At 39.2% G+C, this 24,460-nt stretch overlaps 1 long non-coding RNA gene across 1 annotated transcript; it reads left to right on the top strand.

Moving 5' to 3' along the window:
• The first annotated feature begins 1,608 nt into the window (after window positions 1-1,608).
• Window positions 1,609-4,539, top strand: LOC141730842 (uncharacterized). The gene is made up of 3 exons (XR_012582574.1): window positions 1,609-1,768; window positions 3,602-3,672; window positions 4,437-4,539. It is a non-coding gene; the product is annotated as an uncharacterized LOC141730842 (long non-coding RNA).
• Window positions 4,540-24,460: the final 19,921 nt, after the last annotated feature.

The following is a 24,460-nucleotide window of genomic DNA, read 5'->3' as shown; positions in this document are numbered from 1 at the left end:
GGCCTCGGGCTGAGCTGGGGGATAGCTCGGAGCAGCGCGGTGAGAGACGAATTAGGAGGCGACCACTTGCTGGGGGTAAACTGTCGGTTTATTACAGAAGAACCAACAAGGAGGGGAAACACCCAGCAAATGGCCCCGAACAAGGGGCAGGAGAGGGTTTTAAGGGAAAAGGGGGGAAGAAGGCAGGGAAACCCGGCTATCCAATAGAAATACATATTTGGAGGTACGAAACATAACTGATATACCAAAGTAACCAACTGTTATAAATTATAGGAGGGGCTCCGGGGCTACAGCCAACCATACCTCCCAGAGAAAAGAAAATTCTCGAAACCTGGGAGGAGAAAAGGAGTGATTGACTGAGCCTAAGGAGGAAACAACTTTCACTTTATAAGAGAAACCAGGGGAGGAGCAGTTTCATTTCCATAGCAACCTAACTGGCAGGGTAGCAGCAGGAAGTAATACAGAAAATGGGGGGAGCAAACTAACGAACTTAAGAACACACCACAGCATCGAAGTTTCTGGGCACTGCTCCTCATCCTGGCACTACTGAGCAGAGCCTGGCACCACCCTCGGGCACCCCTTGGAGAAGTTGGTATGGATTGGTGAGATCCCCTCTCATACAGAAATACAGCAATAATTATAAACTAAAGAAGCTCTTTGTAGTTATTGTACCTTCAAATGTCTATACTTTCATTGCTTGGTCAGATACTGAAATGTTTATCTATTTATTTATTTGTTCATGATAGTCTGAAAAATGAAAAGAATGAAGCAATCTGTGGCCTGTAAATGTAATTGTTGAGGTGTAGCCAAGTATGGGATTTGCAGCTGCAGAGCTGCGCTCGATGTAAATTGAGACTGACACAGGAATGGAACGATTTCATCAGGAGCTCCTGATTATCTTGCTGTTGCACAGACTTAGGAACGACGAGGATCAGTGTTTTGTGCATAAAACCCAACAGATTACAGGAGGCTGTGATAGTGGGAAGGACCTGGTAATGATGTTTTTGCAAAGGGGAAGAAGGGCTGCATGTTTCAGGGTGGAATGGCATGAAAGGAAGTGTTGGGAGGGAGATAATGTTACCTCCTGTGTTTGAAATTAGCATAGTTATTGAGTAACAGCAAAATCATTATCATGTAAAGACATGTAAGATAGCACATAATGGGAATGTAAAGGCTAAGCTCTTCTCAAAGGAATATGGATGGAATATTATCATTTTAATTAAAAAAAAATGAATTAGGCTCGGCTAAAAAAAAATGGAAAGTGCCTTTAGGGACAAATCTGGGAATGATCAAGGACAGACATTAGGAAAGAGCCCCTCCTTTAGCCTGTGTGCAGCAATGTGCTCAGAATCTGGGGGACTGAAGATAACCTCCATTCTTATTTATGGGAATGTCTCAGACAGGGAGGGAAAACACCCTGGAAAAACACTTGCCACTATTTGTGGAGGGCAGCACTATCAAAACATCTGAGCTATTAAAAACATTTACATGCACAAAATTGATTTTTAGAAGAATTTCTCCCCCATTATCTTTGTCTCCTCCCCACTCCCCAAAGCCAGTTAATTATAAATTGTGTTAAGGAACATATCCTTGTGGTATTTATGCTGTCATTTCAGGCACACCCTCTGATCTGGAGGAGCTGTGACAAACCTTGACCTTTCCTCTTCCATGACAATGGAAATTTTAAAAGTTTTTAAGGAATCGACCTGACAAAGAATTCAGACCATCTGATCAGAAGAAAATCTTGAAGTTGTGAAGGACAGATATGGTAAAGTATTATTTCTTTGGCAATAAATTTGGCTTATAAGATGTCCATCACAAACCTTTCAGGGTATTGTGTCTATTCAGTAAATACAATCCCAATGGAATTATCCAGTTGAACTGAATTGATGAATGTGGGAATTTTTCCTAGCATGTGTTGACTGCTGAAATACAAAGAAATAATTTTGCTTTTTCTGGTTGTTTCAGTCATCAGAACTTATTATTATTAGATCCCAGAAGTTTGCCCATGTTTGCTCACCAATTGCACCAATATTTTTCACTGACAGGATTCTGGGAAGATAAAAAGTTCACAGTTATCTACCAAATCTGCAATTGTGGGCTGGAGAACGATTGTTCTTCACTAGAGAGACAATAAAGGCTTCTCCAAGGCTCATTAAGATATGAATCTTTGAAATGAAAGAATTCCTGCCAGGAATCTAAATTTTACCACATTTAGTGAAAGACTCCTTATGTTTGACTTCTTGTTTCCTTTGTTCAATTGTCTTTTGCGTCTAATCAAGTAAATTAAATCATGCAATGAGGACAGTTTTTTGAAACAAAAGACTTCATAATGATCCTACAGAAAGATTCCGGTCCTTACCTCCTGCAATAAACAATCTCTCTGAAGCATTCAGAATTACTGCGGGAAAAATATAATTATAGGAATCATTATGTATATATAGTTCCCAGGTAAATTATGATGAAAGAGGCAGCAAGGCTGATGACTGGCAATTGAGAAAATGCTAGAATTAAGTTTACCTCTACAAATACATTCAGTCCAGTGTTTACTGGAATGCTTTGCACTCCACACAGTGCATTTAATACTATAAAATGTGAAATTAATACTATAAAATGTGATTAATAAGGCAGTTATTCAATAGTTTATTCACAGGCTCAAAGTTTAGCCTTTCATTTCTATTTCCTACCCTTCAGGACATAGATTTTGCATCCTTAGAGATATTATTTCATGTTGGATGTGAATGTACTCTAAAAAGTCCCTTATTTGATTGTAAAATGTCATAAACAAGAGTTTGGCCACTAAATAGGAACTACTGCATGGAATATTGCAGGATTGATACCTTCTAGGGAAACAGGAGAGCTCTTAGAAATGTGAGCAACAAAGTACATTTTTCTTAATGCTTTTAACATGTAAGAGGAGAAACTGATGTGATTGCATGGCATAACTAGACTTTTGCCCTGGTATAGCAGCTATTCACTTTTTAAAATGTACAAAAACCTCCAAACTGCTTTAGAAAGTCTTCTCTGGGGTCAGTGAAAGCTGTACTGCATTCATGTTAATGCACCTTGTCCAAAAACTGCTTTACAAGAGCAGCATCTCCAACGTGAACTCTGTCCAACCTCCTCAGGAACTGACAATAAAAGTTTGGCATCCCTAATGCTGCAGAAGTCAGATACAAAGCCAAAGAGAAATCTCCCCCTCCTTTTCATGTCTTACAGTATTTTTTATGATCTGTTATTTTAGAATGTTTCCTACTTGAATAAAAGCCGTTGAGAAGGCAGGAGCTGTGCAGACAGAAAATCAGTTCTTTACCAAGGAAGCCTTAACTATATTACCCTTGAAATTTTATATATTTTAATGCATCATTTTTAATACAAAACTCTAACTTTGCCCATAAAAGTCTAATTTCTGCCTGATAAACTCAAATTAGTCTCAGATAATTGCTTTTTCAGTCTTCTCACATACATCTACTGTCAATTTTTTACAGCTCACTGAGCCATTTCAAATTATGTCTGGTTTGTCTTGCAAAATAAAAATGAATGATTAAAGATGTTAAGTCTTTCTGTATCTAAACCTTTGCTTTTGCTTCCATGTTACAAGGATTTTGCATTTGGCTTTTTGTTCTCCATCTGTAACTTCTTCAGGAGTCGTGCTGAGGAGGAGGATTCATGGTGAGCTGCCCCTGCAGAGTGCATTCCTTACCTAAAATAATGGAATTGTTTGGGTTGGAAGGGAATTTAAATTAAATTTCAAATCCCCTGCCAGGGCCACAGAAACTTGGAAATATCTTATATTTATTTTAAACTTCTAAAATTTTAAGTTTTTTCCACTGGACTTTGATAATTGAGGAGTTTAATGGAAGTGTAAAAGAAACCAGTTGGTTTTGAGAGATTGGTATATAATTGGGTGAACACAATAATGTTCAAAATCCTATTGCCAAATAAGTGAAGGAAGAAATTCTCCTTTATATTTAAAAAACCACAGAACTTGTGTTCAGGGCATTTTTACTTTGAAAAATGCTGTATAATTCCTTTAGCAGCAACATAAATATTGGGCTTTTGCCTTACTAGACTATAACATTTTTGCTTTTTTCCCTTATCGGAACATAACAAGCTAATTTTTGCCAATAATTTGATCTTCATTGTCTAACAATTATATTAATTGGCTGGTTAAATGCTTACTTGAGACAGCCTATTTATCTTCTGCAGACAGCAGATGTACAATTAGCAGGAAAATACCTAAAATGCCTTATGATAAAAACTCAAGTTGATTCCAAGGCAAAATGGGCTGATGTTTCCTCGTGCAAGGAAAGCTGAACCCTTCATGCAGAGTTTTCTGGGAGGTTGTTGTCCCTTCTCATCCATGTGTCATTCAGGAGTGTTTGGGCTGGTTTTTAAGAGAGAAAAAAACAAATTTTTGTGGTTTTTTCCCAAAGAACCCCACTGCCTGTGGAAGATCTCCCCAGTTCAGAGGAATTTCAGCACAATGTGAAGCCGTGGTCACAGAAGAACTTCAGCTTTGAGGGTAACCTCTAAAATGTTCTGGTAATTCCTTCTTTAATCTTTCTCCTTACAAGAGATTTCCTTGTTGCATATCTGCAAATACACAGCATTACTATAATAAACAGCTCAGAGGGCTCCCCAGGGATACTCTTGCCCCTTTAGAATGGAATAAATAATATAAATTTTAATGATATTTTAGCAAATTCTAGGATGCTGCTTCATGTACATAATGGGCTACCACAGTGGGAAAAGTGAGTATAAAGGAATATAAAAGACATTCCTTCTAGAATTTCCAGAACACAGAATTGTTAGAGAATGTATTTTTTTAAACTTTTCTAATTGGCCTTCCATTTCTAGCAGGTGGAAAATTTTATTCTTTAGAATGATGCAATTAGCTAATTAGAATGTTGAGATATTAGAAGTACAGAGGCTTAATCATAGCAAGTTTTTTTGCACAAGGTGTTTATAATATCATGGCTTATCCTTACAAGGTGCAGGCCATGTTCTCCCAAAATTTAAGTGCAATTTTGAGTGATATATAATGATTTCTTCCTAAAAACACTGGAATTTTTAGTCTCTTGTCAAAGTTGGGAATTCATTCTCTTGCTGATATAGTTGCCTGTAATTTAAGACAACCAGAAACTTCTACTGTACAAATTATAGCGTATTGCTCTTTAGGGTTTTCATGAATAGTGACAAATTATCCATTATATAAAGAGATTAATTTGGCTGAATAAGTTTTAGGATGCTTGGAGTAATTTTCAAATAAAGTCTGAAATCAAGATGTTCACCCATTTGTTCTCAGTTATGAGGGGAAAAAAGTACAGATTCTATAAATCATAACATAATAAATGTGAACACCTTCTGCAAGTCTTCACAGCTGATTAAAATAGAAAATAAAGTATTATCCTTTCTTTAAGTACTCTAATCATTAAATCAGTTGATTTCTGATGCAGAAACTTTCAGTAGGAAGAAAAATTTGATTCAGTATTATATTAAATCCCTAGGTAATAAGACAAATATCAGTGCATGAGTCATTCCAGAAAATCTCGAGAGACACAGGATCACTTATGTTCTTAATTAAAATAAATCAACTTCATAAATGACAATTTTACAGCAAATATGGAACTGGAAATTTATCAAATATCTGCAGGAGGCCTTCAAAGCATCAGAATTAATATTTACAGGTACCAGGCCTGGTGTGTGCATTGCACATTGTGTGTCCCAAGGGCAAAAAAATTCATCTTGGGAGACTTTTCCTCTCCCAAAGCTCATCCTGGCTGGTAAAACCTTCACTCCTCCCTGTCCCCCCAAAAAAGGAGAGTCCCAAGGCTGGAACTGCCACATTTCAGGAAAGAGCATAACAATCACTGATGTCACCACTGAAGATTACAAGCCACCACTGAATTGTGTGATTGTTTTTGTCTGCTCTGCCTATGCCTTTGAGGACAGTACCTATAATTAGACAGCACAAGGAAAGTGTGTGTTTAAAAAAAAAAAAGAAGTTGTTAAGGAGATGGTGCTGAAGCAAATTCAAATATAAAAAGTAGATTTAAAATAACACTTTACTGTAATGAGTAAAAATCATGACAGGAGAATAAAGCATAAGAAAATATCCTTGGGGCATAAGTGAGATGATTAGAAATATCATTAAAGCTAAAGCATCTGTTTGAATCCTTTGTGAGACACCCAATTCACCCACATGCACACATAAGTGAGGGCTCAGTTTACTAATGCTGCAGTTGGAACACTAAATATAGCATGCTTTGCATTTAAAGGACATCCAGATTAAATATGAGCTGCCTGTAGGACAGGGGAGCTGCAGTAATCATTGCTGGGAGTTTAAAGATCTGCAAACAGGCAGATGTCCAACTCCAGCAAATATTCCTCAAGGAAAATTTCACATCAGGCATCAGTTTTACACCACAAATGTAAAATAAAGACAATATTTTAAAGGTTTGTAGGGGAAACTAAAATTGATTAGTGAGGAGCAGCAGCAGGGTGGGAGATGCACTCCTGTCAGAGCAGGGCCACCAGCTCTTGCCTGATTAGCAGCTCCTTCATTAGTGATTTTTAATGATTCCATTAATTTAAAATGGAATTTCATTTCTGAACGAGTCACTTTTGTGCCTTTTCCTCAGTCTTTAGCCTCTTTACCCAGTCTTTAAAGATAAAAGGCTTCATCTCTGTCTTATCTTTAAAAATATATGTTGATCCTTAAAAGCTCCTGCACATGAATGGCAAGTCTCAAAGCTAATGAAAGGATAGCTACAAAATTCCTCTTAGTCATGGTTAAACCTCTTTGCAGAGCAAAACCAAAATAGTTTAAGCATGCTTTACTCTGATTTTTGGATGTGCTGAAGTGCCTTTGTGGATACATAATTCTAATGAGATTTGATCACAGTCCTGTAATCTACTTTCAAAAGGTCAGAAGAATAATGATTCATTGCTCCTAATGGTTTGGCACTTTTGTAAAGTATGCTTTGGAAACATGACAAGGAAATAAACATGTTCTTGTATGTGAATTCCCAGCTTCAAGGATGGAGGATTATGATAACACAGGCCAAGACTTTGATTCCCTTTTTGTGGCAATAAATTCTTTGTAATATTACAGGCTATCAAAGTAATCAGTCTTTCTTACCCTGTTCTGCAGTTAGGCACATTAATAGTTAATTTGATGGAGTGACGTCAGTGTAAGAGAAAATTCTCAAAATTCTCATCTTTTTCTTAAGAGAGAAAATCTGGAATAAACTCAGCTGAAGACCCAGGCCAGGCTGGACAGGGCTTGGAGGAGCCTGGGATGGTGGAAGTTGTCTCTGCCCATGTTAAAGGTGGTTCTGTCCGTGTTTTCAGTCCCCAGCAGCTGCAGAATGTATTTCAGAGCTCTAGACATGTTCCACTCGTGCTCTGTAGTGGTTCTACCCTGCTTTCATTATTGATCAGTGATTGATCATCATCAGTGGTCTGTGTTTATTATCTGGGGTTTCTGGTAGTAATCTGTGCTTGCCCCCCTCAAGCCTCTGCTCTTCTCGTTTTTTGCTGGATTCTTTGGAAACCTCTTCTACATCTTCTGAATTCCTTCAGTAGCTTTTGAGATCTGGCTTGCCAAGAACATAAAGCCTTTTTAAAACAGCCTAGCCATGCATACATCCTTATCCTGGGGTCGTTAAATGGTTCTCTACACAAAGTAATAGGCCATTAAGACATGCATTTATGTGTATGGCCATAAATGTGTGCTAACTGTGTGTTTTTAATATCTATTAGTTACAGCAGGATCATCAACGTGCCACCAAAACTGCCTGACAGCAGCAGCACAGCAAAATATTGGTTACTGCTGGGAGCAGAGCACAGAGCAGGTCAGGGGTCTTGATCTGGGCTTAGACTTAGATCTTGACTTAAATCCAGGTTTATGCCAGATTTGTAACAAGAGGGAGCAAACAATTGTTTCCCAGAAGCATCTTGATGGAAAAATCAAGAGGTCCAAGTTGTTTTCTCTTTGCTTTTTACAGTTTTGTGAAGTGTTGAAGAGCTTTGCCCACACAGGTACCTTTGGGCTGGTTCCTAACTGCTGACAAAAAATGCAACTCTTGCCTCTTCTATGAGTAAGGAACTAAAATTTCTTCAACTACCATGTTTTCAGATTTCAAAATTGCCTTGAAAGAAATTAGATGCACAAAAGTAATGGAAGTGTTTATGTAGTGTTGTATGTGTTATTAACAGATCTTGCGTGCTAGTGTCACTTCCAGGCATTCATGTAATAACTGTATGAAAATAAAAATAAACAGTGCTAATAAACTTTGCCATCAGGAATGCAGTCACTCTGATACTTTTAGGCCAGAGTCCTGAAGGCTATAATAATTATACTTAAATGTTCCCAGAGTATTTATGTGTGTTCCATTTAAAAGGAACAGATTTTTGCCCTTAAGGCCCACTCAAATCTCAATGATTTTAATTAGTGACACACATAGCTTAATTCAACTTACTCCACATGCACTTTTAGGAATGTTTAAGCCAGTTAACAGCTCTCGAGGAGCTGGAGGTGTATGGGAAGTGCTACAGATTTAATGAACAATTCTCTCAGCTCCAAAAGGGGACTCAGATTTTTGGACTCTGGCTCTGGGCAGATTAAAGTGCAGCCACAGAAAGCACAGCCTGGGCCAGCTTGGGCTGCAGGGCACTGAGCAGCTCCAATTGACTTGGGCAGGCCTGGCAGGCTGGAGCGTTTTAGCCAGGTTCCTGGCTGAACCAAGTTCCTCTCAGGGTTCATCTTTCTATTCTTTCATCTGTGCAGCACAGTTCTCATGGCCCTCTGCTGTATCCCCTTGGTTTTACAAGTCCTGTGTGTGATCCAGGACCATGGGATTCTCACCGTGATTCCACAGTGTTGTGATTGCAGTGTGTGACACCAAGGTATTTGTTTGGATCCCTTCTTGTCCTGTTTGATCTTATTCAACATTCAGCTTTAAAAGTGAACATGAGTGATAAATGAGACCTTGGGTGAGAAAGGACAGCTGTGTTTTCATAAACGGGACAGGATGAGTAGGTCTGAGTGGTGTAACACCATCCTGCAGTTTGAACTTCTTCCCTCCATTCCTTTTTCTTCAGCTCAAGATTTGATTAATCTTTGATTTAATTTATTACATTTCAAAAATATATCATAATTTTCTTAAATTTATGTAGACTTCCTTCATATATAAGGAAATCTAGAAACATTCCCCTGTCTGTCTCTCCAAGATGGCTTTGTTTACTAGGATATCCTAGCATGGAAATATTTTTGGTTATTAAAATTATATTTCCATCAACAAGGCAATTGAAATAAACCTGAGGGCAGTGTTTTGACTGTGTTGTCTGCATTCAATATTTCCATTTCTGTTGGAATCTTTCCATTGCAGTCAGGTGTTTTGTCACAGAGATGATTATAGGGGTTGCACCTCTCATAATTCTCCTTTGGTGCGTGAGACATCCTGAGGGAAGAACAAAGGCTCTGCTTTAATCCAGGTAGGTCACAAATCAGGTTTGTATTTTCATTTGCAAGCCATATATTTTAAGCTGGATTAGTTATCAGAGAGGGGGAATGAGTATGAAAGAAAGGAGAAGTGCTTTGAAGTGTTTGGTCTTGGTTGTTCTTGAACAGAGCCGTGTCTCCCCGTCACGGGGGGATTAAAGCAGAGCTCAGCCTGTGTCACACAGACCCTGCAGAACAAACTCTGCATTGTCAGTGCCACAACACCCTCCAAAGTTCAGCCTTACTGGGCTGGACCTTACCAAGCAGCGCCTCCAATTTCACCTTTAAGGCACTTTGATATTGTTCATTTGAGAGATTTATTTTTGTTGGATTCTCTGCCTGGTAATTGTTCCATATATCATGTATGAGTTCCAATGCCACGATTTTCAGCTTGGGGACTTTCTCTTGCCATATTCACTTTGAAGCATTCAGAATCTTTGAATTCAAGATAAGTTCCTCTTAATGTTGTACTTTATACCTTAATACACACAAAAATTTATACAATTTTTACTTTAATATGTAGAATTGTATTGAAGCATAACCTCTGTTCATGCGGTTAATGATAGGCCAGAGGAACTCCTTGTATTTTGGTACAAATAATTTGGAAGAAATGAAAATATTCTAGAGGGAATCTTAAAAGCCATCTTCAAATTTCATAGACATACATGTGAAATCATTTAAAGATAGTACTAGTCTTAAAGTTGAACTCCATTAAAACAAGAGGTATGATATGGCTCAGTAAAGCCCAGAAGGTTAAGTGAAATATTTTGTTCTGTGCTCAACAAAATGCTTTGATGTGGCTTCAGCAGTTGTAAAGGTCTTTTTCCTGGTCCAGTTACCACGTTTCCATAAATGGATATAATTTAACTATTCCCTTTATGTGTAATTCAGACTTTACAGCTTAAATGCTGTCTAAAAAACTGCGTGACAGAACTGCATGTACACATTTCACACAGTGCATGCTTCCAGCACGACATGTCATCACTGGCATAAAGATAGCTCCATCCACTCCCATAAATAATTGTGGGACACAACATCCTTATCTCTGTTATCCAATAAAGCCAAGGCAGATATTTAATACTATAATAATGGTTAAAAATGACAGAAATTGGATTTTTAGCCTGTTGTTAGTGTGGCATATAATGGCAGAGTTCACCTACACGGATTCTCATTTGCTTAACAGAATCATGGTTTGTGTGGATTTGAGGCCAAAGCTGCTGTTGCACACAGATATCCTTGTGGCTGTGGCTGTGTCACACTTTGGGTGGGGCTTCCTGCTTTGTGCTTGTTCATGGGGTCTGGAACAGCATTCCAAAATGCAATGTAAATATTTGTAACTGAATTGTAATGTAATTCTTTCCCCCTGGCCTGGCTTCCCCTTCCCCACTGTAAAAGGTGAATACTCTTTTATTAATCTTGTAATATCTCTTTGCCAGCTGCCTGGACAACCTCTAATTCTCTTTCAATGGCCAGCACACACTCCTGCAGTGGATGCAGGAGTATTTGGAGCAGAGTATTGCAAATTTAAATCACTTCTGTAAACCTGGCATTGCCTTTCAACAACCTCACATATTTATAATTACACAACTTTGAAATATACTGACCTTACCTGTCTTGCAACATATAAAAATCACATCCCAGCCATGAGTGAGAAGCAGAGGAAGTGTGACAGTGTTTGTGTTTCCTGACAAAATTTACAATATTTACCAAAGATAGCCCTATCATTTGAACAAGTAAAGAAAATAAACCAGGAAATAAAGGTAGAATTACTGTGACAGCTGCTAGAAAAAAGTTTGAAGACTCACCTGGCATTCCTTTTCAAAATGTCATTTCCAGACAGCAATGCCAATTAAAATACTTCTCTTTACAGATCTCATGCCATTTTTATCACTTGACTGAGGAGAAGCTGGATCCACGGATAAGGTCAGATCTCTGGTCAGCAGCATTTTGATGTAGGGCCCCCTTCTGTGTGTGCAGCCAGAAATTTCTGTCCTGGACGAGTGCAAAGCTGAGCTTTGTGCTTTCCTGAGGGCACTGCCCATTGCAGTAATCATGGCTGTACAAATAAACAAAGCAATGCTCTGTCCATGATGCCTCATTAGTAGAGCGTCACTCAGCTGAAGGATTAGATAGAAAGTCAATATTTAGCATAAGCAAATAAGAAAACTTTATCTAATATTTTTTCTCAGTTAGGCAGACAACTCTGGAGGGAAGGATATGATCACAAGAAGATTTTCCTTTCATCTCCAAATTTTAACTTTCCATCTGAGCAAGGGGAGGTTTTACAGACTGGTTGCTTTCAACAATTACAATAAGGATTGTTTGTTTAAGGCGCAGACTCAGGTTTGTGTTCAAGGGCAATGAGGAAAAAGGAATTAAATATAAATTGGGGGAGAAATACCAGTCTCTGCAGTGCTTTTCCTGAAAGGAAGATTTGCAAGCACACACTGAAGGGATAGTAAGGAAAGGAGAGATATTGACAAGAAAGGAAATGAAAATGAATTAAAAGTGTCAATATTCCCCTTGAGTAATTAAATAAGAGCATTCTCATGCCTGACCCATTTTGGGGGGAGGGAGGCTGTGTCTCACTGCAGTGCTGTAAAGCACAGAGAGCCAAGGGAGCCTGCAGCTCCATGGGTTCAGTGACAGCCTGGGCTCGGGGCACGTGCTGACCTGCTGCAGCCTGCCTCCTGCCAGCTGTCAGCCACAGCCTCAGACAGAGCCAGGCAAAAATAGCAAAAATAGCAAATTTTTATCATGTTTCTCTTTTAATCTGCGTCAGGCTCAGGATCCAGTTAACACTGCTGCTCCACAGACATCTAACGGTGAAAACGCAGTCAGAATAAAGAGGCAGAAACTCATTAGTGCCTTTAAAACCCAAATTGTTTGGCTTTCTACGTTACATATGTAAAAATGTCATCTTTTAGCAGGTACAGGATTTAGTTCAGATTGGAATGTGGTGCTGAGTGTGTGGGGCACATCCTGCCCTCGGTTTGCACTTCAGGTCTCAGTGAATTCCAGTTTATTTTGTTTACCCCTGGGTAGAACAGGGATGCTGGGACTGGGAGTGCTCACAGATCAGTTTACTGATGTGCTCCTGTAATCCTTGCAGGCTGTAAGAAAACAATTTAAAAGCAAGATTGTTTGTGTTACACTGATGTAGATGAGGTTTATCTTTGTAATCCTATAACTCGATTACTTGCATGCCAGCAAATGTCTTTTTTCTTGTTTCTGTAAATTATGAAATGTGTTAACATCAGTCACTTCAGTTCCTGGAAAATCTTCTCAGATTTGCAATTCTGTTGTGTAAATTAATAGCTCAGTTCACTAGAGAAAAATATTGCAAATGTATTTTGGCATCATATAGAAGTAGACAACTTGTAAGGTAATATATTTTCTTCTTGCAAATACGTGTCAAATTAGCTGAACAGGTTTTAACAAGCATGTCCTCATTCCTTCAGCAATTGAGAATATACTTGCTAGAATCTCAAAGCAAATTAGCTCAGCTTCCCTTAAAAACAGAAATAGGTAATAAAAGTTATTCTGCTCTTCAAGACTTGAATGAATTTGAAAATTTAATTTAGTTCTTTAAAAAAACCAACCAAACAAAACATTTTAATTGCTGCTGTATGTGCTTACCACCTATGTCTTGCAAGTTTTTCAAGATCAGACATTCTTTTTTTTTTCCTGTGGTCTTCAAAAATCAGAACTTTTGTCACTTTCTTGTATAAAGAACTGTTGATTACATTGCTGTGTCAACACCTTAACCTGCTGTGCTAAGTTTGGTGTCATTTAAGGTGATGGAAATTTACAGTTCAGCTGCACTGGGTTGGTTCTCAAGCATGTGTTTAACTCCTCATTTGCAAAATATCATTTTCCTTCCCTGCTCCTGTTGGCAGAGGTGAATTACTCAGAGATGAGCACTGAAATGATGGAAGAGGCTCTGCAGCAGCATCAGGAGGGGTGAGAGTCATTCTGATCCAGACCCCCGGGCAGGGCAGGGCAGGGGGAAAAGGGAGCGCTGTGCTCTGACAAGGTTGCTGTGCGCTCTTCCATAGATAATCACTAATCCAGCAGCACTCCAGGGTGGGGCTTGGAGCAGGGTTTGCAGAATGATGTCCAACAGCACTAAGGATTCAGGAAATCTTGGGAAAAGCCAAAGAAACACCAGTTCCTTGAGAACCTGAGGAGATGCATTCATGGTGAAGGAGGCACAACTGCTCTGTGCTAAGAATTAGACAGGAATAGAAGAAGTTTTCTGATCTATTTGCTGAAAACATACTATGTCAAAGATTAGAATGCAGGCAAAAATATTTTCATGATATTTTGGAAATATAAACTAAGGTCAGGAGAAAAAAATGCAGTTGTGGTTTCACTGAAGCTTGGGTTGCCCCTTTGCTCAATTCATGCACAGCCCTGTGGGCTGAGCTGTCCCAGCTCACAGTGATTCCAGAGATGTCAATGCCACCCAAACCTCACCTGGTGATTCCAGAGATGTCACCCAAACCTCACCTGGAGAGTCCAGAGATGTCAATACCCCCAAATCTCAACTGGGTGACAAAAACACTTTAAAAAAATATTCAAGACATACTCATCCAGTCATCCTTACACATTTTGGGCTTCCTCCATTCTATGGAGTAGTACCAGATTGTCTGTTGAAAACATGGGTAAGAAAAGGACACAAGAGTGCAGTATTGTCAGTTTATGCCACATAAAGGTTAAAGTAGTAATATTTCTTCTTTTGACTTCATATTTCTTGAGAAAGATCAACTCACAGGATTGCACACTTCAAAATAATTGGCCAGTGTGAGCTGACAGATCTGATCAGAGCAGAAGGGTCGTTACCAGATGCAATGAGCCTGATCTTGGGTCTGAAAACAAAGATTACAGAGGACTTGCAAGGACAAGAAGTAACTTCCTCATCTCTGTGGATATTTTCTGAAGGAGAGATCAAAAAAAAAGGTAAGACGCTGACTTTAACAAATCTTCCCAAAATCTGTATCACTGAAGTTCATTCACAATGGTTCTGTATTAATTTATTATTCTTGGCCAGGATCACAGTAACTTCTGGTTTTGCTTTGCAATTGTGCTGCTCCCACAGCTGAATTAGCTGGCAATTAAGTTGGAATATTTTCCCTCCCTCATCCATGACAATATTACAAAACAGTGAGTTGTCATTCCTGGGAAAGTCATACCTGAACTGCATTTTATTCATCCATTCAAAATGACAGTGATTAATAATCATCCCACATGGGGAAAACTTAATCCAAACAATCTATTTCATGTTTACTCAGGAGAGTATTGTGTGCTGCTGTAAAACACTGAGGTCATGATGAATTCTAATAGTCTGATTTTCTCTTATCCCCAAGACTTGTCACTACACTAAAAAACAAAACAAAAAAAAAAAAAACCTAGAGTTGAACAGTCAATGGGTTTGAAATTATTCATTCTGAAAATAAACCCAGGTTGACATTTATTTGTTTTATTGGTGCCACCTAAATGTCCTGCAAATGGACCCAGAGCAGATTCCAGGAGCTGAACTCAAGTGGGTCTATATTTACATCTTCCCCTTTGTCTGTAAAACTTTTCCTTAATTTCATCCACCTTCTCTGAAGGTTTTCACTGCTCCAAGGAACATTTTCCCAGGCTGTGTTTGTACTGATCACACAGAAACCTTGGTTGGACCAAACCTGAATGCAGAGGTAAATTACAAATTAACTGTTGGGATCAAACCCTTTGTAAAATCTGACTTGGAATAAATGACAGCATTAAATGGTCCCTCTTTTTTTACCAAAACAAAATTATCCTTCTGTTAGAAACAAATCACTCTAATTGGCCAGCCAGACTGGAGAGTGAGTTGATCATTTTTTTCCTAATAAAATACTTACAAATCTATAATGATTTTTAATGTTTCTTCTGTTCTCAATGTATGCTCATAAAGTGTGCAAATCATTAATTTAAATATATTTTATTCAGTATAGGAGTAATATGTTTTATAGATTATTTTAGTAATAATGATTTAGGAAAAAAAATTACCCTAAAAGTAATCTTTATATATCATGACCCTTGAAATAAGGTATATCCACAGTTTAGATCTTGATAACAAAATTAAGACCTGATTTTTCTAATATAAGTTATCAAAACCAAAGTAATCTAATCTAATTTCATGAGCGTGGACAATAATTCTTGTCCTCCAATAACACAGGGTTTTAAATAGAAAAATTAATGTTTCATTGGATTTATGTACACAGAAGATGAAATAAATGTGGTTTAAAATGTGCACAGTTACCCTGAATGAACAATTTAGGAGCAATCAATCTGTCACCCACTCTAATCTTTAAAACAAGCATGCAATCTAATAGTGTTTTGTAAAATTACATTTGTCTATTAAACTACTACATCAGAATATCTATCAGATAAACAGGATAAAAATGTACTGCTTCTGAATAACTAAATTAGAATAATTTGTAAATAAATCAGACAATTTTTACTGCACTGTTGTGTAAAGATTTTTAGATGTTTTAGGAAAGATTACAGAGGCAAAAGATTAGATATAAAAACAAAATAGAGAGTAAATGTTGATATTGCAAATTGGGAGGTGCCTGTGACTTTTTTTTTACCAGTACTTATATATGACCCTGGTGGAAGGAAGCAGAATAAATATGAAGTCCAGAATTTATATATATATATATATATATATAAATATCTTGTTCATAGTCCATTTTTAAATGTGCATCTCTTCCAGGTTCTACAATTCTGCCTCAAAATTCATTTGGAAATTACAATTAATTGACAATACTCCTCATATTCTCTAACTGGAAACTTAGGTAAATTCTGATTTTAGCAACATTTTCCTGAGTACATTAAAAAATAAAAATCATGAGGGAATATTCAGTTGATGGTTCTTTTATTGCATCATGTACCCCAAAACCTGAGTTATTTAATAGATTGCACCAAGATTATTGAAAGGGAAAATGTTTAAAACTTCAAATCCTTTGCATGCTTATGACCCAGCGTGTTCTGTGACCAGTATCCACCCATAAACCAGCTGATTTCTTGATTTTTACCTCTGGTTTTGTAGCTGCAAGAGCTTGAGAAAATGAGGCAGGACAAATTTTAAGTATGTGCATAATTATTGTGCACTTAAACATGTGCTTAAGTACATTCCTGGAGCTGGGCCCAGTGACCTCAGCTCTCCCATGAAAGTCAAAGTAACACAAGCCATTTATGCCTGATACTGCAGGATGTAACTTTTAACAACTCACTATTAGAAAAATTAAATTTTAACCTTGTCTTGCTAATTCCAACTATTACTGGGGCCATATTTATGCCCCAACTTTAAGTGCAGTTTATCACTCTGATGCTTTAACCTCTGGACATCCTCTCCCTAACGTTTTTTTAAACATCAAAATATCCTCCAGCTAATTATAACAGCCTTGACTTCATACATGAAGAATTTGTCCCTTAATTTTTTCTCATTATGCAAAAATCAAAACTATCTAGCGAAATGTGGCAGGGTGGATCTAAAGATTTTTATTTTTTATAACTAAATGGATTAAGTTACAAAAACAAAAGATGTAATGGCTGTGAATTCCTGGAAATGTGAAGCAAGTTGACTGTACTCTTATTACTCTGATGGAAAATGCTAGGAGTCAAAGTTTTCATTTATATGGCTGGTTAATAGCTTTGGCAATTTTTATTGTGCAACAATTATGTTTTTAATTGCTAGATGCATCCTGAGCAATGCTAGGCAATAAAAAATAGGAAGATGTGCTTTTATCAAGCATGACTCACTTAATAACCTTGAATTTAATATGGATTTCTCCAGCCCTTATATTTATTTCTTATGGTAACTTTCTCCAGATACTAATAATTTACTAGCTATTAATGAGTTACTAGATATTAATGAGTTACTAGATAATAATAAGTTCCTAGATAATAATGAGTTGGGCTTTTATGCACTTTTCTTTATAAGTCTTTGAAGGCTCAAGAAGAAGTTTGCAGAGTTGTTGATATTTATAAATTCTCTTTAAAAAGCTTTAACATGCAGAGCTCTCTTCATTAGAAAAACCCCAGTGATGTTTGCAGTGGTTTTTGGTGAGAGCAACTCCAGCTGCATTCCTTGGTCAGATTATGCACAAGACATACCATGGAAATGCCAGATTTCTGCAGAAAACATTTACATAATGTGCTAGACATGAAGTGCCATCACATCAAATTGCTCTTTGAAAGCTCAGGAAATGCATAAATTTGTGTCCATAGCACCGGTATTTAATTCCCCTTTGATCTTGCCGGGACATTCCTCTACATTCAGTATTTTTCTCTGGAAATCTCAGTTTAATATTTTTTTTTCTTCCACCTGACACCTTTTCTGAAGGTGTTGTGGGGCTGCACATGATGACATCTGGGAGTAGAAAGCAGCTTTCTGTTCTTACTTTGCACTATTTTCTGATAGAGCATAAAGAATCTTTGGCTCCTCACCTTGAAACCCTCCTGAGAACAGAATTTTGATCACTTCAATGTGCCCGTGTTCACAGGGGTCTGAGGATGAGGGAAGAGACGAGGCTCTGGCTCCATGTTTCAGAAGGCTGATTTATTATTTTATGATATTTATTATACTACAACTATACTAAAAGAATAGAAGAAAGGATTTCATCACAAGTCTAGCTAAGAACAGAAAAGGAAAGAATGATAACAAAGGTTTGTGGCTAGGCTTTCTGAGCCAGCTGAGTGTGATTGGCCATTAATTAGAAACAACCCCATGAGCCCAATCCCAGATGCACCTGTTGCATTCCACAGCAGCAGATAACCATTGTTTGCATTTTGTTCCTGAGGCCTCTCAGCTTCTCAGGAGGAAAAATCCTAAGGAAAGGATTTTCCATAAAATGTGTCTGTGACACTTCAAGAGGTTTCTTCTCGCTGCTCCTGGACTCACACGAGTCATTCAAAGGACAGAAAGCATTTACAAGAGGACACGTTAGGAACTGACCCCTTTAATCAGCAGCTTTAAATGCTGAGTGTAATTTTAATTGCTCCTGCTGATGAGTGGCATTGAGTGACTGTTGCCTTCTGATACAAGGCAGGCGGCCTGGTTTCAGGAAGCAGCACGGCGACCCCCTTCCCCAGGGTCGCTCGGGCCTAAGAAACACGCGGACACCAATGTGGTGGAGGATCAAAGGCCTTTATTCTCTCTTCTCGTGGGGTTTTATAGTCTAGGGGGCTTCTACGTCAGGTGAGGGTCTGTCCTTACCATCTGTGGTTAGTAGGGATGGAAAAGTTACCTGGGCAAGTGGAAAATTACTGGAATCCGGTTCAGGGGGCTACATTCCTATGTTAATTTTCTTATCTAAGGGGGCAGGGGCCCTGTCTTCCCGTAACATCACGAGATCTTCCGAACGCCAGGCCCTATCTGCTACAAGTGACAGAAAACATCTGTCTGTCTGTCTGTCCAGCAGGCAGGGCAGAGGCAGAGCTGAATCCTCACCCTCTGGGTGCCTCTGAGGTGCTGCAGATCATTTCCCTCTGATCTCCAAGTGCAGGAAATGTGAGACTGGGACTGTTGGAGCGAATTAGATGTCAAATCTTGTGACAGCAACACCTCTGAGAGCTGGAGGGAATCCCCACACGGGGCTGACCCCTGGGAGCGGATCTGTGCCTGCCGGGCTCACAGGGCCCCCCTGCTCCAGGGTCACACCTGGCTCCCTGCAGGCCCTGCTCCTGGAGCAGCCAGCCCTCATCAGGCAGCTCCATTAATCACATTGCAGCAGGCCAATTTCCTCCAGCCACTCTCCATTTCTTCCAGGGATTCGAGCTGGATTTAATTTTTCCCCTGAATGCATTAACCTGAAGGAGCAGCCTACTTAATTAAAACAGATATTGTTTCACTTTCTTTAAATATGCAAATGTCTTTATTAGGCTAGGTGTCATGTGCTGTGCTTTCCTGCTTAATTAATCTCAACCTCATCCTGATTTGCCTCAATGGGAATCAAACTTTCCCATTTATTTTTGGTGGCTTCCCTCAATGCATTCCCCCCAAAAGGTTTGTTATCAGCAGTAATCTCTTTTCCCATGTAGAACAGATCATATCTGTGTCACTAAATATACTTTGTGTAAGAACCGAAGGTAGTAACATAAAAATGTACATTTTTAGGTGTCACAGGGGGCTTTAGGTTGGAATTTGGAGTTACAGTGAATTTGGGGAAATCCCTCACAAATAGCTCAGGGTTCAGCACCACTGACTTCAGGGCTGTCTGTAGGTCTGCTCCTAAAAATAGATGGTGGATTTCATTTTTGGCATTAATTTAGTTCTCACCTAAGGATGGGAACAAAGTCCTAATTTTCTAGTCTTTGGAAATATTTTTGATGTACATAAATAGTGAAACTGAAGAATAGCAGTCCCAAAGGAAGAAAGGTAAATCCTAAAGATAGCTCTGTGACTTGTTTTGTTTAAACTTTCTGTTACAGGGGTAATATTTCATTATGCAGATTTAAGTATTTGTAAAGCTTCTACAAAATAAATTTAATTACATATCTAACAATGAATCAAAACTTTAGATTGAAATAAATTGCTTCAATATCTTTCTGTAGCTACATGAAATTTGTATCAATAACCAGAACCAGTTTACTTTGACCTTATTTTTCAATTTAATTTCGTTGCATTTCCAATTAAACAGATCTAAACCCCCATAGTTTCAGGTTCTGCTTTATTGGTATCCAATCTGTGCAAATACTTTCATCCCCTCAGTATTGTGAATTTGTCAGAGATCAGTCACGTGGCAGACAGTAATTTGTTAGGTCTAAAATTAATTGGACAAACAAATCAATGAGTTCCTAATAGTGGTTATTGGGATTTTTTATTTGACTTCCTTGGTTGTCTCTCCCTCCGAATTACTCTGCATATTAAATTACTAATTAAAACAGCAGTACTTTAGCTTTGTGTGCTCTTCAGGTGAACTTCTCAGACAGTTTCCTGAAAGGAAATTTCTATGTCTGTTGTTTTAGGAGCAGAGTTAAGTTTTCTTCATGGCATTTTCACAGTATCTACCTATATTTTCAGCACAGCAGGCAGCACAAACCTCCAGCTCAGCGCAGGTGATCAATTTTTGTGTGCACATGGAATTTTCTAATAGATTAAAAATACCTGAGTCTGATTCCATTGCCTTTTCTCAACATTTTGGAAAATCCTGAAGAGAACAGAGAGGCCAGCTCAAGACCATCCATTTGTTTGGATTTTAAGTTAAATTATTTAGATTTTTAGTTTCTCTGAGTTGTCACAGTGGTCACAGGGGTCTTAGGATGAGGGAAGAGACGAGAATCTGACTATGTTTCAGAAGGCTTATTTATTATTTTATGATATATATTACATTAAAAGTATACAAAAAGAATAGAAGGAAAGGTTCTTATTAAAAAGCTGGCTAAGCTAAGAATAGAAAGGAATGAATAACCAAGGTTTGTGGCTCAGACAGAGAGTCTGAGCCAGCTGACCCCAGCCCTCCTAGGGGCACCTCCAACTGGACAGGTCCTGCAGAGTGAGCAGTTTGTGCTCTCAGATTTTTGTGGCACAAACCCTGCTTTGCACCACTGCTGTGTCCCATCCCCTAAGGAAATTCTACCCTTGGTAGGAAGAGGAACTGTTCACCTCCTTCTTTACGAGTAGCAGCAGGTAAATCAGGTTCTTACTGCTCTTGAAATGGTAGTTATTCTGCATAAACTGACTGTAAATTCCCTCACTGTAGATTAATAGGGTCATTTCATTTTACAAAGCGCAAGTCCTTTGAACTGTGGAAAATTCCAAAGCCTTGTCTCAGGAGGAGACTTCAGCATACCAGGCTAAATTATTTCTAGTTCAACAAACTTGGAGAGCTGCAAAAAGAGTGGTTTAATTTTTGTTGCTGTTAATTGAAATCTGTGTGAAAATATTCCCCAAATATTCCATTGTCTGCTACAGTAACCGTGGGATGAGTCCTCTCCCTCAGGAAGTTCCTGAGAGAAGCACAGCTGTAGAACCACCTCAGCTCCTGGAGCAGGAAAACAGGAGATCATTCCAATATCACTGTTGTGCTTCAGTGGATTGTGAAAGTTTGTTGGGATCGAGTTTTCAGTGTAACCATTCTCATGTTGCTTGCTGTGTAAATTATCTATCCTGGAAATGTCCTTTGATAAAGGAGAGAAGGAATTTAATGGCAGTGCACTTCCCACAAAACCCTAAAATCTGCCCATACTCTTTTCTGACAACTTTTTGACCTCCCAGTGAAGCAAAAAGCAAAATAACTTCAGATAATTGATGTATATGTTTGTAGGGATGGTGGTAAAAAGTTCTATCTTGAGCAAATTCAAAAATAGAAATGACACTTTTCTATCTGCAGAAAAGTGAAAGTTATTTATGGCATTTAGGGTCGTGTATGATGGAATGGGCGAGACCAAACAGAGCAGAAGATTGCTTCCACTTTTTGTGAGTAACAAATAAATAGTGGAAGTAAATGTTAGAAGAAATAGAAGTAAATAAGCACTGCTGAAAAGAGCAGAAACTTTGATAGCAGCCTGTGACCCCTGACAGTCCCTCGGCTGGGCAGCATCATCCTATTACAGGATTTGGGCTCAAACCATCCATTACAGCAGGGCTGGAAACAGAAGCCAAGGAAGTTTCAGTCCCATTTATTTTAATCTCCATTGTAAAGGGATTTATACTAATGGAACACAATTACATTAGCCCACGAGATTTTAGAAGAGGGCTGATATATAATTCCATTCTATATCGTTTGTAGTTGTCTAACTAATTAGCAATTATAAATAATTCCCTTTGGATTAATTGCTTAGATAGCATTCAGAATATAAATCTTTCCACATAACATTTATATTATTCAGACTGAAAAACCTACTTTGATTTTATCCTTGGCTGACTTTGAACCCAGGTCACTGAACCAAAGCAGATAAATCATCTATTCCTATCCAATTCTTACTCCAGGCTTATGTCGTTTACACAAAGCATTCTGCATTCTTTGATTTGGACTTGATCTTAATCCTACTTACCTAGGAGTCATTTTTGCAAAAATAAAAAGTATTGCTTAGAAATAGATAAATGAAATTTGGTTTTTCCACTGAAATATCAGAGATCCCTTAAATGTTCTATGAAAATGCACTAAAATTGCATTTATGAAGACCTTACCAAGGTATAAGATTCTTGACCACCCTGTGTGGCTCTCTCTTAACTCCCTGTTTGGATAGTTTAAATTGGAATTCATTACATCCACGTCCTAATTTTCATAACAAAATCCTTCAGGAGGATAATACATCATCTATGCAGCCAACTAGGAGCTTTGAGATCATGTAGGTGATAGCCTATCACTATTTGGGAAATAAAGGAACTAAATTATATCCATCTGCTCTTTAGTAAAGAGCTCCAACCATGGAAAGATGCTGCCAAAGCCTTTCTTTATAAAAAAGCAAAAAAATTCAGAAGGTAATTTAGTGAAGGGCTTGGATAGAAACTGAAAGGTGCTGTTCTTTAAAGATATTTTTTAATTTTAACTGGCTCCACAGATGTGCTAAAGCCTGGCCTGCCTTGGCATGGGAGCTGCTGGGAGCACTGGGCTGTTCCTTAGGGAAAGCTCAGACCCTGAGAGGGGTCAGGGACAGGAGAGGAGGGGACCAGAGACACCCAGAGACCCAGGATGGGGACCAGAGACCCCCAGGATGGGGACCAGAGACCCCCAGAGACCCAGGATGGGGACCAGAGACACCCAGGAGGGGACCAGAGACCCCCAGAGACCCCCAGAGACCCAGGAGGGACCAGAGACCCCCAGAGACCCAGGAGGGGACCAGAGACCCCCGGAGACCCAGGAGGGGACCAGAGACCCCCAGAGACCCAGGATGGGGACCAGAGACACCCAGAGAGCCAGGAGGGGACCTGAGACCCCAGAGACCCAGGATGGACCAGAGACCCCCAGAGACCCAGGAGGGACCAGAGACACCCAGAGAGCCAGGAGGGGACCTGAGACCCCAGAGACCCAGGATGGGGACCAGAGACACCCAGAGACCCAGGATGGGGACCAGAGACACCCAGAGACCCAGGAGGGACCAGAGACACCCAGAGAGCCAGGAGGGGACCTGAGACCCCAGAGACCCAGGATGGGGACCAGAGACACCCAGAGACCCAGGATGGGGACCAGAGACACCCAGAGACCCAGGAGGGGACCAGAGACACCCAGAGACCCAGGAGGGACCAGAGACACCCACGGGGTGACAGACTGCACCATCCTCTCCATCCTCATCCTCATTTCTAGCTTGCTTCCCCCCTCTGAAGCTTCACTGGTGAGGAGGTACCACTGAATTGGAGGAAAGAGTCAAAAAGCAAACCCAGCACAGAGTAAAAGTCCAAGCAAGCCTGTTGCAATAACAATATGATAAAATCAGCTGTAAAGAAGCAGCAAGAGGCCACAGAGATGAGCAATTTCAAGGTGCTGTGGCAATCCTCATTCTAACCTGATTTTCTAAGCTGCCCTGTGATTGCATGGAGCAGACCACATACACATAATTGCTGTGGGTTTGGAGTGTTCATGTCCCGGTTCCATCAGAAACCCCGATGGAGCTGCTCAGACTCAGCAGCTGTCGGAAAAGGAGCAGGTATGGGATGTGCTCAAGGGCTGGCGCACTGCACTCCCTGTTCCCCGCCTGCCTGGGTGCTTAGGACCTGCCTGGTGTTATTTTTCTAAGGAAAAAAGAACAATATTGCTGAAACAAACACAACTGCTGTGGTGTATTTCACACGGAAAATGAGGGGTTTGTGGCTCAATAATAAAATACCGTGGAAGTGGTGGAGGAAAATATGCATCATAACTGCTACAGAGATTAACAATGTCTGCAAATTGCCTCAAAGAAACCCAGGGTTTGTTTTCCAAACATTTGCGTTGAGGAAAATACATTACCCAATTAAGATGAAAGGGATAACAATCT

Source organism: Zonotrichia albicollis, chromosome 14 (genome assembly GCF_047830755.1).
Source record: "Zonotrichia albicollis isolate bZonAlb1 chromosome 14, bZonAlb1.hap1, whole genome shotgun sequence".
Lineage (NCBI taxonomy): Eukaryota > Metazoa > Chordata > Aves > Passeriformes > Passerellidae > Zonotrichia > Zonotrichia albicollis.
This window is presented reverse-complemented; position numbering and strand designations above follow the sequence as displayed.